This window comes from Lactuca sativa, chromosome 1, assembly GCF_002870075.4.
Source record: "Lactuca sativa cultivar Salinas chromosome 1, Lsat_Salinas_v11, whole genome shotgun sequence".
Lineage (NCBI taxonomy): Eukaryota > Viridiplantae > Streptophyta > Magnoliopsida > Asterales > Asteraceae > Lactuca > Lactuca sativa.
In genome coordinates, this window is record NC_056623.2 from 104,393,012 (window position 1) to 104,410,504 (window position 17,493).

Consider the following 17,493-nt stretch of genomic DNA (forward strand, 5'->3'; position numbering starts at 1 on the left):
TCCAACAGCTATGAAAATAAAAGATAACTGCAAAGCAACGAAAAACAGATCGAAGAACTCAGATTTTGTTATTTGCAAAAAAAGAAGAGGAACAAAGAGGAGAACAGAAAGCGACTTTTAAGTTGTGGGATTTGATGACGACGTCTAACCACTCATATGCTGCCATGTGACAATTCACGAAGTCAACACCTGCTCAACGTTGATGGGGTCGGTTTAAACGGCTCAACCCAAACTCGCAAAAAAATAAAAGTTCCTCAACTCCCAGCGACAGATGCATCAGTGTTGCGCCTAAAACGTGTCATTTTATGCACCATTTCAACTGCTAGGCTAGGCGTACATATGTGGGCTTGGCTCATCTTTTGTTTTCACTAAAGCCTTTGAAGGCCTAACAAGAGAGAATGCTTATAAACCCGTTTTGGATTTCTTCCCACACTAATGTTGGATAAAGGGAATAGCCAACTTCCTTATTCCTCTATAATTTCCAACAATCTCCCACCAAGTTGGATCCTTTCAATTAGATAATGACATCACTTGGGTGTCAGGAAGATTGAAGCTTTGTTTTATGTTAACAAACAAAAGGAGACTAATTATGTGGTATCATTATAGGTTTAAACCAAGAACCTTGCGACATCCCTGGTTTACCCCACACATCACCTTCTATCTTTATGTTTTCACTTAGCGCTAATATGATCATGTGCTAAAATCCTTTTCATGATCCTCTAGAATATAAAGCACTAATCTTCACTTGAGGCGGCACCACCTCTAGCTCATATAGTCATAGTTTTACAATATCTTTGTTGTTTAAATGTCTCCAAAATTTTGTAAAGAGCCTTAACTTAAGCATGTTCTATCCTACCTTACATGGATCTATCATTAATAATAATACATTTTATCGTTAGTGACTTCGTTGTTACCTTTTAAATTGAGAACTAAGAGCACTAATTTCAACCTGGGTTTCCATCACTAAACAATTCTACTTTACTTTTGGACTCATGGTTCTCGTGGTAGATGTAACCACATCTCTTATCAGAGGTTTGGTAATTGGATCTTCCAATTTCCTACTTGTCTTGACATAGACAACTTTAATGGGACCAAACTCAATTAGTTATTCCCAAAAATTGTGTCGCAGACCTACATGTCTTGATTTCCTAAAATATATTGCATTGTATACTTTAGATAGTATGGCCTCACTGTCATAATACGTAGGTACATATGGCATTTAAATATCCTACGGACAGATATCCAATAGTGGATCTTTAATCTACTCTACCTCTTTGCATGATGTTTAAGACAATAAACTCAACTTTCACCGTAGAATAAGTGATGCATATCTGTTTCTTACTCGCCCCAAAAATAACACCACAAGCTAGAGTATAAATTCAACCACTATTTGATTTTGAATCGTTGGCGTGATCTATCCAACTAGCATCAAAGTAACCTTCTAGTATTCCAGGAGACGACAAATATGTCTACTCAAGAGCACTTGTTCTTTTCATATATCCTAGTACTCTACTCACTGCTTTCTTGTGCTTTGTCCCTGGACTTACAATATATTGACTCAGTTTACTTATATCGAATGTGATGTTAGGTCGGGTGTAATGTGTTGCATACATCATTCTCCCAATAGCACTTGTAGATTCCAATTGACCCACTATTCGACCAGAGTTCACATCTAGTTTCACACTAGAACCAAAAGGAGTGTTGAATTCCTTAATATTCAAGTGTTGATATATTGTCATAATTTTCTTTATATAATGAGATTGACTCAGAGAATTATGACTATGTGTCATTTTCACCTTAATACCAAGAATTGTATCAACTTATCCAAGATCTTTCATCTTGAAGATTGAGATATGTATTTCTTCATCTCAAGAATACCTTGTAGGTGAGTACCAATGATCAACATATCATCTACATTAAAATATACAATGAATGTGTATTCATATGTGCATTTGGAATAAATACACATGTTAGCACTATTGTGCTAAAATCTAGAAGCGGTCATAATGGTTTCAAATCACTCATGCCACTATTTAGGAGCTTGCTTCAAACCATACACGGAGTTAGCAAATATACACACTTAATTTTCCTATTTGTGTATTAGGAAACCTTTAGGTTGCTACAAATAAATCTCCGAAATCGCATGTACATTCAAAAATGTTTTATTCACATCAGTTTGATGAATTTGCAAACCTTTCATATTGATATGAGAGCTATAATCGAACTAATCCTAGCAATTAGGCATAGGTATCAAAGTAATTAATCATTTCTCGTTGTCTCTAGCCTTTAGCAACTAATCTTGCTTTATAGGCAGATATGGATCTACCTGGACTATATTTTCTTTTCAATATCTATTTGGATCCTGTTGGTCTCTTCCCCTTGGGTATATAAGATAAATCTTAAGTTTTCTTGCCCATAATCAAATCCATTTCGTTATTGATGGCTTCCTTCCATAGAGGAGCATCTCTAGGAAACATGACTTCTACGAAGAGTAAAAATGACATTTAATAGCAAAAATGACCTTTCTCGATACTTTTTTTTACTACCTTCACCCAAAAATGACCTTTAATATTAAAAATGACCTTTCTCGCTACTTTTTTTACTACCTTCACCCAAATAAGAGTAAAAATCATCTCCAGTATTTTTATCTTTTCTAGCCCTTGTACTTTTCCTTGGTTCTTCTATAACTTGAGAGAGCCGAAAATTTTCTCCAGAAGTACTTATTGGAATTGAGATTTCAACATCTCATAAAAACTTGACCTCAAAGAATTCCACATCTCTAGATTCTATGATAACACCTAATCCATCATCGAATAATAGGTAAGTCTTGTTGCTTTGAGCATATCCAATGAATACAATCTTCAAAGGTTGGACTCTCAGTTTGATCTCTTAGGATCAAGTGGTTGATAGTAAGCAGCACACCCCACGTTCGCAAATAGTGTAGATTAGATTTCCTTCCCTTACATGACTTATAAGGACTAGTAGCAACACACCCCACATTCGCAAATATTCAACAGAGCTTCCCCTTACAAATTGTGTGGTAAACCCGATTGGGTACAACATCCACTTGACCTGGTTCTTTCCTTAATTCAGATCATTATGTTGGGGAGTAAAATGTGAAGTTCTTTTATGTATGATACCATTCTCTTTGCAGAATATATCAAATTCTCAATTGATTATTCTCTAACTTTATCGGAGCGAAAATATTTATGTATTTCTCATGTTGATTTTGAACCTCAACCTTATATAATTTGAATACATCAAAAGCTTCATCTTTTGATCGCAATGAATAAACATATAAGTATCGGCTCAATTCATCATAGATCGGAATGAAATATCTCTTACCTCCTCGTGTGAGTATTCCATTTAGTTCACAAATATCAGAGTGAATTAGCTCTAGTAATGATGTAACACGTTTAACACTTGAAACATATTTCCTAGTAAACTCAGATTTACATAGGTTTCGTATATATCAAAGTCTTTATTGTTTACTTTTATTATACATTTAGTTTTCATTTTCTCAATATTTTAAATATTTGTGTGTGCTAAACGTTTGTTCCATAAAGAAATTAAGCAATTGATATACTAAAAAAAAACATAATTTTATTCACTTCAAAACTAGTTACATCATTGCTAATGGTACTCGCACTATCACCGGCAGTACCCCCACTATCATTATCACTTACACTAATACAAACACCTTTATGAAAATCAACATCTAAACTAAAACATCGGGCCCAAATCCATCATAATTTCCACCATCTTCATTTAGGTCAAGTCGATACATTCCATGCATGTTAATGGCTTGACCAACAAACAAGTCGTTTCGAGTAAAATTGACACAACCATTTTTTGTCACCAGCTTGTAACCATTCTAGTCAAATTGAGTGTTAATGGTGTAACCAAGTTATCATCATTAGATGCGATTACCTTCGAGATTCCAAGAACACGTAACGCATCTCAAAGAGTAACTCTACGAGCATTATAGAATTTCAAGACCATTTTTCTAATTATGTGAACACTCAATCTATGACTATCAACACACACCACTATAATTCTTTCAGGTACAGAACCATAAGTAAGGAATTTTGACTTGATTCCTCATACATAAACTATAGCTCCACAATCCATAAACCAACTTATGCTACTTCTTGAGTAAGAGAAGAATTCATTTTGACTCCTCCAATACCCATATTTTCTACTAGGCGATTGAGATCATCAATAACATTCTTACCTTTGTGGCTAGAACCCGCTTTAGATAATGGGGCTCACTTGATCCAACTTTACTCCTCATGTCCCTATTGTGCATTTCCTCCTCAATTCGGAGGTGCTTCAACAAATCATTAAAGGAGTAGTCCTCAAATTTGTGCATCATCTTGTTGATAACCTTTCCAAGGAGGTGGAAATTTTTTCAATAATTGTGCCTGGTTGGAAGAGCTCAAGTAGAGCAATGGAAAGCAAATTTAGTTTGTTGACTATGACATGGAGCTCTTTCACTTACTCTAGGGTTGGTCTATAGTCGATCATATAAAACTCCCAAGTATTTAGACACAATGTATTTGTTGGTACCTACTTCATGTGCCTTGTACTTGAGTTTCAAGGCTTTCCAAAGCTCTTTGGGATCCATGACATATATGTATAGATCATAGAGGCGGTCAGATAGGAAGTTCTTGATGTAACTAAGCCCTAAGTGTTCATAATCTCTGCGCGGAGCCCTCAACTTTTCCAGTTTAGAAATTGCTTTTAAATTTGGCTCCTATCCCTCTTCGGGGATCGGATCGGTTAGAATAGCTGGTATTTATGGATCCATAACATAGCCAAACTTCATCCATAACATAGCCAAACATCAAGACATCAAGCAAAAAACTTGACTTTGTCAACCCATCGAATGTAGTTTTGATTATCGAAACAATATAGTTTTACAAAGTTTTGGATCATTTGTCCGAAGTTTGCAGATGAGCTCTCAATGCCCATTTGTTGTGAAATTTTTAGTCACAATAAAATCCTTTAAGATTGTTGGATATCAGATTAGATAAACAAACAATCAAATCCACAGATAATATAATGAACTAAGTCAAACTTTAATAATCTAGATTTTCAATGGAAAAATATTTCTAGAGGAAATTGCATAATATAGTGTGTCAAAATATGAAAATCGCGATAACCGAATTAAGAAATTGGTGATGAGCTTGCTATACAAGTCAAAGAAAATATCAATTTGGTAAAAGGAACCCCCAATTTTGAAATTTTCGTGGTCACCCAGGCATTTAGTTATGCATATAATTTAACGAAGACATTGAGTTGCTAGTGAGAGCTTAAAAATATATTTTAAAAGAATTTAAGTAATAATTTAAATCATTGATAGTATTAATTATATTGTACTTTTTCATGTAATACGCAACTAATAAAATATTTTAATCGTTCAAAAGCTTTATTATAAATGCTAATCCAAGTTGTGAATTTAGTTAAGGAAACACAGGAATGTGGTGGGAGTCCTGGATCTCCAGACTCGCCGTTGAGGAAGGAGAAATACAGCTGCTGACAGATTGACTTTTAAATCTATCAGCTGTCTTTGAACGTATAAGCTAATTGCATATTCATGGGATTATGATTAATTATTAAATATTTTTTTTATTTTAATAGTTTATAACTTTATATAACTAAATGAAAATCTACGAATAGGTAAATTCAATTGAGCACAAAAAAAATTGAGAATGATGGAATCAATTTCAGCTACTCATTTATATCTTGTCGTAAAATCTTTCTTTGTATCGGCACGACGGGGGAAAGGTAATAATCATATATTAATATAAATTTATGTATGTTCATATATGAATCTACCAAATCCCCTCTCACCCGCCACCACCTCTACCACCACCACCACCTCCTCAACCACCTCCGCCATTGATGCTACCGCTCAGAGTTTTCGGAGGCCCCATGCATTTTAGTAAAAAAAGGCCTTAAAAATTATAAATTATAAAAATATAAAACATAAAATTTTAGTTTTTCATTTAATTTCAAAATATACTTCAAAACAATTTTTTTCATTCCAAAAAACACAAAATATATTTGCTTCTTAAATAATATGATCATTCTAATATTCATTCAGACAAACTTTTCAATGAAAGTCTTCATAAGAAATATACCTACTTCTCTTGATCATCCAAGCCAAAATTTGATAAACCGAAATCAGAATAAGAACGAAGAAAAATATGAAAACATGAAATTAATGAAATGTAAATCAAAATTTGAAATGTATAAATCACAAATATAAAGTTCTCAAAGTTATATTACATCTATCGAATTGGAATGAATTGTACAATTTATTGCATTATACATAGAGACAACTAGCTAACCATGTAGCTCTTACAATCTTGCAACTCATAAATACAAAAGACAAATGTTCCTTCAATACAGAAATGGCGAATATACCCCTTCAAGTTCAACAAGTTAAATAAGATTTATTAATTTACCTTTTAAAAATCTCTTAAGCAACAACCAAGAAGATGAACACAAAAGAATCTCTTGAGCAACACTGAACTCTCTAGCATCACTATAACTATAACAGGAAAAGTCAAATACAAACTTAAAAAATAAAATGTTTAATATTGAGCAACAAAACCAAGACGGAAAAAGAGCAAAAGTAGAATACAATAACCTTGGAAAGTTGAAGAATAAAAAATGAAATTCGACTTAATGTAGCACTTGAGGAAAATCAGGAAAATCGAAGCTTGGACAGTGGGACGCGTTGGCTTTTTTGCTGAGATTTCATGAATCGCTTGCAGGCCAGTCCCAGAGGGTGGGCGATAGGGGCGACCGTCCAGGGCTTATCTTTCAAAAGGGCCCAATTTTTTTTTATGGAAATTGTTATATTTAGAAGATAATACAAATAATTTTCTTTCAATTATTGAGTTATTATAAAAAACTTGATGACATTTATATATTTTTAAGGGCCTATTTTTTTCTCTCGCCTGGGCCCAAAATATTTTTGGAATGTCCCTGATCGCTTGACCTTGAGTAGTTCTGGAGTTAAGGTTTTAAGTCGGAAGATTATAAGCGGGCAAACATCGAGAAATCATATTACATACACCAAAAAAAACAAACATATTCATTATTTACGTGTACGATCCTACATCGAGAAACCAATTGTTGGGTAGAATTGAACTAAAATTCCCGCTCTATTTGTTGCATACATCCGCTCTATTTGTTGCTTCACATTGAAATTGAGCCTGTTAATAACCTAACATTTTGGGCCTTAAACAACGAACCTAAGGTAATGCCATTAGTGGACAAAATTTTGGGCCCCAATTTGAGATTGGAGAGTGGCCCTGTTCACTAGCACTTCTCGAACTCCCATAAGGTCAGCCCTGCCATCGTTACCACCACCATCTTCGCCACTGTCGCCACCACAACCTCCGCTGCACCGCCGCCACCACCACCTCCATCACGCTGCCACCACCTCTGCCACTATGTCTTACACCGCTACCATGGTTACCATTTCCATCGCCACCACCACCGTCACCGCCACCGCCACCGGTTGTTACATTCATATATTAATAATCACTTGTGAATAGACAAATACTTATTCATATATGAATACACTAATTCATATATATGACTATATGAATCTACCTACTCCTATATGAATAAGTATATACCTATTCATATATGAATAGGTATATACTTATTCATATAACAATATGTATTCATATATAAATAAATTTTGTTTCGTCCTCTCGCTACGCTGGAATACTTAAGCGGCAGAATCAAAATGAGTGGCCCGATTCATTCCCTCGTACTCAACCTTTTTTTTCTCGATTGAGCCCTTCTCAATCTACGAATACTATTATTTGTATCTCTCGTTAGTTGTAGCTCTATTTTTTATTTTTATTTTTGTTGTATCTCTAATTGGTTGTAGCATTCATACTATTTAATTATGGTTCCAAAAAAAATTAACATTTTTATGGTGTGTGTATTCGTACATCATCTTTAATTGCTAGGTGCTCTTCTTTATTTGTCTTGTATTATTTTTTTTGTGATTTGTTGACTTTTTCTTTTATTGTAACATCCATAAAGTTCAAGCCAATTTATAACTTTTTAAATCATTCAAAACCAATAATTATCACAAATTTGTTTTCAAAATGTTTTCATGTCAGAGTATCCCAAAATTAAGCCATACAAATGTAAGGAGGTGCACGATCACACCTTCACCTTCCCATGATTATCAGAAGTACCTAAAACAAAATCAACAACTATAAGCCTAAAGCTTAGTGAGTTTCCCCAAAATACCAACGCTATACGATTATAATCATATCATATAAACAAACAACATGCATAATGAGTCATCAGTCTAACTGGACCACCTCGCAGGGCCATCAGTCTATTTGGACTGCTCTTCGAGCCATCGGCACGTCTGGATAGCCTCTTAGGGCCTTCAGCCTATCCAGACCGCTCGTCAGGCCTTCGGCCTGGCTAGTACACCCTAACCGGGTCTACAGTCTATCCGGTCCGTCGTGGGTATGTTGGCCTAGAGCACAAAGCATGACCGCCTCAACCCAACCCCCAATGAAATAATCATGTGCACATAAATATCATACGCTAGAATATATATATATATATATATATATATATATATATATATATATATATATATATCAAGGTTGTAAAAATCGCTCGACGTTAGCTAGTCGGTGGACTGGGGTCAAGGGATTAATCGGCTAGGTGGAGATTAATTGGGGACCATTAATTGCTAATTTGCTAGATTTTAAAAAATTAAATATGACTAATATCATATAAAAGTTCATAAATACCACTAATATCATAACAAAATAAGTTAATATGATAAATACAACACTAATCATACCTCAAATACTTTCTATTGAGATATAACTTCATCAAAGTCTTAAAATTTCATCGGGTTCTACTGTTTCAGTCATTTTGTATGCATGGATTAATCGCTAAGCGCTCTCTAATCGGTCAAGTAGCGCCTAGGGATTAATCGAAGATTAATCGGGACCTAATAGGGATTTTTACAACAATGATATATATATATATATATATATATATATATATATATATATATATATATATATATATATATATAAATAATAGTCAAACCAGTCTAACAGATCACTAATCATAGCAACATCCTATAACCAAGATACCGACTTAACCAGTCACTAACATAGCATCATCCTATATACCAAGATACCGACCTACCAGGTCACTAAGCATATCACCATCCTAACTACCAGTATGCAAATCAATAAGCATATCATGCAATAAACCCGGATACAAATCCGAAAAGGGACGGCATTGGTGCCTTTGACCCTGTTAGTATAGTGAGGACAGCTCACCTCACAAGTAGCTCATGATGATAAATGTCAAACTCCCCAAATGCAGCTCCAAACTCAATCACCCACATCCACCAATGATCCACTTCCCTAAATTCCGAAATTACTAAAATAGCGCCAGAATTCAAACTAGTCAACCTTTGGTCAAAGTCAACAGTCAACAGTCAAGGTCAACGGTCCATGTTGGCCCAACTCGTCTAGTGTAGCCCACTGACTTGTCGAGTCTTTCCAGAACTCGAGAAATCATGAACACCCTAGTTGACTCGCCAAGTTCCCTCGAGTCCATGCGGTATCCAAATGTCAGGAAAGCCCTAACTGACTCGTTGAGTCATCTCATTGACTCGTCGAGTCCATGCAGAAACCAACAACGACCAATCTTCATCTGAATCGTCGAGTTAACCATGCTACTCGTCGAGTCCCTTCATTCCATTTCTCATTCAGACATTTTTAAGCTACCCATAGCTCCAAATTGCAGATCTAGCCTCCTAGGGCATGGTTTCCACGTAAACGTACAAACTTTACGTGCATGGAAGGTCTTAAATACCAAAACCAAGCTAAGGGAGAGGTTTAAATCAAAGTGAAGGGTTAAAGCATGGTGAATTCAATAACTTTATGACTTTAAGGACTTAAAGGAGTCCAGATATGAAGTTACAACTTTGGATCTTGCCAAATACCCGAAATGATCCACATATATGCTAAAAATGACCTTAAACCCAAGAATAAGGAGATCTAACACTAGAATGATTAAGGTAACAACTTGTTACCTTCAAATGGTAGCCAAAACGATCTAGATTCTAGATCTACAAGCTCTTTCCCGTTCCAAGCTTCTCAATCTTCAAGTTTCCTATCCAAAATCAACAAATGACACCTTTCAAGCTCTCAACATACACAATGGGAGTTCAAGAATCAATCTAGGTTTTCCTCTTGCTGTAACGACAATGAGGGAGGCTAGAAACGGCCCATAAGTTCTTTAAATATGGTGCAAACCCTAAAATTTAGGGTTTCCACGCACAACCTCTACTCGTTGAGTCGGGTTCCTCCGACTCGCCGAGTAGAAGTCATAAATCTCACGGGCTGACTAGGTTCGACACGACGAGTTAGGGCCTCTAACTCATCGAGTTCCTTCAATAAAATGAATATAAATCTTTTTAAAAATATACCTAGGAGTCGGGGTGTTACAATTCTCCCCCACTTGAACTAGACTTCGTCCTCGAAGTCTGTTGCGGTAAACAACTCGGGATAATGCTCCCGCATCTCTGCCTACGGCTCCCAAGTCCACTCAGATCCCCTCTGGTGTTGCCATTGCACCTTTACCAAAGGTACTTCCTTGTTCTATAGAACCTTCACCTTCCTATCAAGAATGACCATTGGCCTCTCCACGTAATTCAGGCGCTCGTCGACCTGTATATCACCCAATGATACCACTGCCTCCTCATCTAATATACACTTTTGCAACTGTGACACATGGAAAGTATTGTGGACCTGACTAAGCTCCTCCGGGAGATCCAGTCTATATGCCACCTTGCAACCCTGGCAATGATCCTAAATTGCCTAATCTATCGGGGACCTAATTTCCCCCTCTTCCTGAAGCGAATCACACCCTTCCAGGGTGAGACCTTCAGTAATACCATGTCTCCTACCTAGAACTCCAGCTCAGATCAGCGCCTGTCGGCATAACTCTTTTGTCGACTCTGAGCGGTTTGCAGCCACTGTTTGATTTGCTGAATCCTCTCGATAGTCTGTAGAACTACCTATATCCGCCCATCACCTTGTGACTGATCTCACCCCAACAGACTGGGGTGCGGCATCTCTATCCATAAAACAGCTCATATGGTGGGGCAATAATATTGGAATGAAATTTGTTGTTATAGGAGAACTCTGCAAGGGGTAGGTAGGAGATCCAACTCCCACCGAAGTCAATAACGCAGGCTCTCAACATATCCTCGAGATTCTGTATGGTCCGCTCACTCTAGCCATCCATCTGCGGGTTATAATTCATACTGATGTGCACCCGCGTGCCCAGTTCCTCGTGGAACTTCTGCCATAAACGGGAGGTGAATCGAACATCGTGGTCTGAGACAATAGAGGTTGGCACCCCATGGCGAGCAACGATCTCGTGGATATACAAGTCGGCCAACTTTTCGGCTGATGAACTCTCCCGTATCACAATAAAGTGGGTGCTCTTGGTCAATCGATCCATGATGACCCATATATCATCATATCCCTTCGTCGTCCTTGGCAGCTGGGTGATAAAATCCATTGTGATCTGCTCCCATTTCCACATGGGAATCTCTAGAGGCTGTAGTTGACCGTGCGGCCTCTGATGCTCAGCCTTGACCATCCGGTTGGTCAAGCACCTCTCCACATACCATGCAATCTCCCTTTTCATGCATGGCCACTAGTAACTCAATCGCAAATCCTGGTACATCTTGGTGCCCCCCCCCCCCCCCAGTGAATAGAGAAGCGAGACTTATGAGCCTCCTCCAAAACAATCTATCTGACCCCACCAAACATTGTAACCCAGACCCAACCGCAAAGGGTCAATAATCCATGGGTATCCTGCACAAACCGGGTGTTCTCACCCCTAATCCTCTCAAGCTCCCAATTCTCCTGTCACATACCTAAGCCTAAGCTTCCCTGATCAAGCTCACAAGTGGAGAATCCACTGATATCCTCATACATGTTGTCGGAGTAGAAGATCCAGCTGACTTGTGGCTCAGAGCGTCTGCAACCGCGTTCACTTTACCCGAATGGTGAAGGATCATGCAGTCATAATCTTTGACCACGTCAAGCCGCCTGCGTTGTCTCATGTTCAGTTCGGCTGATCCATGATGTGTCTCGGACTCTTGTGGCTCATGTATATGGTACCGGAACCCATAGAGGTAATGTCTACAAATCTTGAGAGCGAATACTACTGCTCCAGATTCCAGATCATGAGTAGGGTATCTCGTCACGTGCAGCTTCAACTATCGTGACGCGTAGGCTATCACCCGTCCTCTCTGCATGAGGATCGCTCCCAGTACCGTGACGGATGCATCACAGAACACTACAAAATCCTCAAATCCCTCTGGGACAGTCAAGACTGGAGCCTCAAAAATTCCCTATCTGAGGGTCTCAAATTCCCTCTGCTGCTCAAGGCCCCACCAGAAATCCACCTCCTTCCTCGTCAGACGAGTGAGGGGTATTGTAATTTTGGAGAAATCTTGTATGAATCTCCGGTAGTACCTTGCCAATCCCAAGAATCTCCTGATATCTGAGGAAGATTTCAGAACCTCCCACTGCATAACCGCCTCGATTTTGGCCGGATCGACCAAAATCCTCTCCTGCTTAACGAGATGTCCAAGGAACTGAACCTCCCGTAGCAAAATCTCGAACTTCGAGAATATGGCATAAAGTCGTTCTCGCCTCAAAACTTCCAATAGCTCCCAAAGATGCTCCTCATGCTACTCTCAGGTCTTGTAGTACACCAAGATATCATCTAAGAACACAATAATCGAGCGATCGAGCATCGGTCTGCAGACCCAATTCATCAGGTCCATAAATACTGTCAATGTGTTGGTGAGCCCAAACAGCATTACCACGAACTTGTAAAGTCCATAACGATTATGTAACGCGGTCTTCTCCATGCCCTCATCTCTAACCCTGACCTTATGGTACCCGGACCTTAGGTCTATCTTGGAGAACCAAGATGCTCCCTGCAACTGATCGAAAGATCATCTATCCTCGGGAGTGGATAATGGTTCTTCACCATTAACTTGTTCAACTCCCGGTAGTCAATGAACATCTGGTGTGAACCGTCCTTCTTCCAGACGAAGAGAATCGGCACTCCCTATGGAGAACTGCTCAGACGAATGAGCTGCTTACCCAATAGTTCCTACAACTGTGATCATAGCTCTTGCATCTCTGGTGGTGCTAATCAGTACGGCGCCTTGGCGATAGGGGCCACTCCTGGCACTAGTTCAATCCTAAACTCGACCTGCCTCTCCGGAGGCACTCCGGGTAACTCCTCCAGAAACACGTCAATGAACTCCCAGACTACTGGAACCTCTGAAACCGAAGTCTGATCCTTGACCCATATATCCACCACATACGCTTGATAATCCACACACCCGTGCTAAATATACCGTCGAGCCCTAGCGGCTGAGCAGAACCCTGAACCCAACCTGGTTCCCTCGTTGTAGACAACCAGTTCTCCCCTACTTAGGGTTCGAACTACCACTCCCTGGCCCTCGCAGTCAATCATGGCACCGAAGCGACTAAGCCAGTCCATGCCCACGATCACACACACATCCCCCATGGGAATCAGAATCAAGTCTATCGGTAAAGATACCATGAAGATCTCCAACACGCAACCCCGATAGACTTAAGAAGTGGAAATCCTGTGTTTGTTGGTGATAGGGACTCGCAACGGACACTCACCAAACTCCCTACTAAATGTCTGAGAGACAAACAGCCGACTCGCCCCCGAGTCGAATAATACCAAAGCAGGTAAGGAGTTCACTAAGAATGTACCTAACATGGTACAACATATATAAGCATAAAACAAATATAATCAGTAAGATAAGGGATAAAAACATACCAGCAACCACGTTTGGTGTTGCCCTGGCCTCCCCTGCTATAAGCTGGATGGTGCGTCCCTGAGCCCTCGGGGGCACTGCTCTACCTTGAATCCCGTCAGTAATCCTCAGTGTAGCCGGTGCTAGAGCTTGAGCCGGCCTAGCAGCAAGTTGTGGATAGTTGGTCTTCACGTGACCAACCTGATGGCAGTGGTAGCAAATCCTCGTATCCTGAACCGAGGCTGGCTGGCGACAATCCCTCTCAAAATACCCCTCCTTGTTGCATTTGTGACACGCACTACCAGATCTACAAACCCCGAGTGACCCTTCCCGCACTTTCCACCAGTGCAGCCCTGCTAGCCTCCTGACCTAGAATCAACGATCTTAGACCACTTTGGTGCCGGTTGTGACTGTGTCAGGGCCTACCTCTGCTCTCTCAGCTGTAACTCAATCTCAAGCTCCCGCCGCCTAGTGGCCTCCTGTAACTCCAGCAAAGTATCACATCGTTGGGTAGCAACAAACTGACGAATATCAATCTTGATCATGCTCAGATAACGTGTCATCTGAGCCTGCTCTGAAGCGAAGTTCGGGCAGAACATCAACCTCTTCGTGAACATACAGGTGATCTTTGTCACCGTCTCAACATCCTGTCTCAACTTCAAGAACTCTTGAGCTAATCGCTGCCTCTCAACCCGTGGAATGTAGCGAGCGCGAAACATATCCCTGAACTGCTCCCAAGTAACCACAACTCTCTGATCATCAATATACGACCAAATCATCAACCTCCACCTGTCCTTTGCCCCGGACCTCAGCAGGTTCAGGGCACATCTGACCTTTTGGTCAGCAGGACATAAGTATGTGAAGAAACACCACTCCACGTCAGACAACCACTTTATGGCTCTGATCGGATCCTAAGTCCCAACAAATGTCGGGGGCTTCGTGTTATAGAAGTCCCAGAATTGAAAAGCTTGACTGGCTCCTCCCCCTCTCGCCGTTACAGCTGTTGTAGCTGTTGCGGCAGCCATCTCGGCAATGGCTGCATAGCGCTCATCAAAATACTCAACCATGGCGATCTTGATAGACCCAAACATATCCGACAACTGTACCCGGAATAGTGCAGCAACCTCTTCCTGCAGGATCTCCCGAACCTAGCGTCCATCTCATCTGGTCTCATCTGACCGACGGCATCGGGCATTGCTGGTCCCCCCTGACCGCTCCCTCCTGATCCTGACTCGGATCAAGTCACAAATCTCTGCGTAACTACCATGCTGAAAATATACAAAAAAGATATCAAACATTCCATATAATAATCTGGGAACCAACTCCCAATCAAGCCCTAAGGGTTGTGACTTCCTTGATATGCGTATGTCTCCTATGCTTTTAGTAGTACTGGCCCATACTACCTTCCACATTTACCCATATTTGTATCAAGTATCACCACAACTCCCTAACAATATACATATGCATGGCGAGCGCTCAATCCTTACTCCGGCTGATCGTACACTTGCATCCTCCTTTAGTATTTTGAAAAATCATTTTAAAATCTTGTCCCTAGTTTGAGACTGGAGACATACGAGTGTTTCCTCCAATTCACCCATACCAAGGCTTTGATACTAACTTGTAAAATCCAAAAAATTCAAGCAAACTTAAAACTTTTTAAATCTTTCAAAACCAATAATTATTACAAATTTGTTTTCGAAATGTTTTCATGTCAGAGTATCCCAGAATCAAGTCATAAAAATGTAAGGGGGCGCACGATCACACCTTCGACTTCCCGCGATCATCAGAAGTACATGAAACAAAATCAACAACTGTAAGCCCAAAGCTTAGTGAGTTTCCTCAAAATACCAACATCATACGATCATAATCATATCATAAAAACAAACTGAAGGGTTTTGAGCATTCTAACACTCCTAAGGTGTGCATGCAACCCTAAATACCTTGGATCTATATTTTCTCTATTATACATGCAAATATCAATTTTCCAAGGTATTGTTCTAATTAGCATAATATGAAGTACATATAATATAGATTCTAGTAGAATTACATACCTCTTTGTTGTAGCTTGATTCCATGGAGCTTAAGAGCCTAGTGCCTTAAATGTGACACCTCAAATAGTTCACACAGCATCACCAACATCTTGGAATAACTTTAGAGAAAAGGTTCCTATGCTTAAATTGGCTAGCCCTCATGTGTACATACACTAGTGCTGATTTCTTGAGACATGGGGTCCTTATATATTGTGACTATTAGGGTTACACGATGTAACTCATGTCTTTCCATATTCTTCATGCTCCATGGGTTAAAACCTCCATAGAGTATCCATGGGTTACTCCATGGGTTTAGCCCAACATGAAGAACTATGGATCATAAGCCTACATATATAAGAATGAATGATTTACACAATCAATCCCCATATATTTTATTCGTCTCCTTTTGATCACAAAGTTAATTCCAAATTAATTCTTGATCAATACTAATTAAATAATATGATTTCATATTAATATATTAGAACTTATAATATATTAACAAATCATTAATATCCTTTTCTCACAAAAGTCTATCCAAATTGTTCCGATGCCATGCAACCCAAATGGACCATGCCAAATCGAGTGGAATACATACCAATAATAGTTTGGGCTTAGACATTTAATCCAACAGTCTCCCACTTGGATAATTCTAAAACTATTATTGCATATGATTCCAAAACCCGACTAGCAATCGTAGCTCTTAAAAGTTGTTGTCGAATTCTGAACAAATCAATGACGCGCCCATTAGATAAGGGATCATATATTCCTCCATTATAGATATCATATGATCTGAGACATGGATTATAATCATTCTCTCTGTCCATTTGTTGTTTCCCGATTTCCGATTTATGACGACCGACTAATTGAATAAATCAAATCAGTCCAGGCTTAGCCAAGCACTTCGGGGTGTCATCACTAAATCATCGAGGGGCCCACGGATATCGCCTTTATCTTACCAAGGGTAAAAGGAATGGATAAACTTCGACTCATATGCTTGTTCTACTACTTGTTGAATCATACACAAAGGCACGTTTTATAACATCGAGTTACCAATGCGTTTTCGTACAATCAATGTATAACCAACTCATAGGCAACAACTCATATCTCTAGGTTTGAAGAATATAAGATATTATCGTCTCATGATCACTCGTGATAAAATCCATGAAGTGATTCAAATAAGCGTGGGTTGAATCAAATACTCAGAACTTATGAGCACTCATGAATGTTGTAGCAACTCTTGCTATGTCTAATACCCTGGACATCTACAAACCAGCTTCATGACAGTCTTGCCTTAATACCTACTTCCAACGTATTATCGATTGTGGATGGTTTGAATAACTTAGTCATTCGGGAAGAATGACCTAGTTACTCTGGAAGTCAAAACATGCAAAGTGAAACACAATAATAATCGAATCCAATATGATATCAGAACTTATGAATATAAATAGAACAACTTTTGTTTATCACCATATTGATTACATATTATTCATTGCATAATGTTTCAAATTATCAACTTTATACTTGAATTAAAAAAAAAAAGTTGTCCCATGCTCC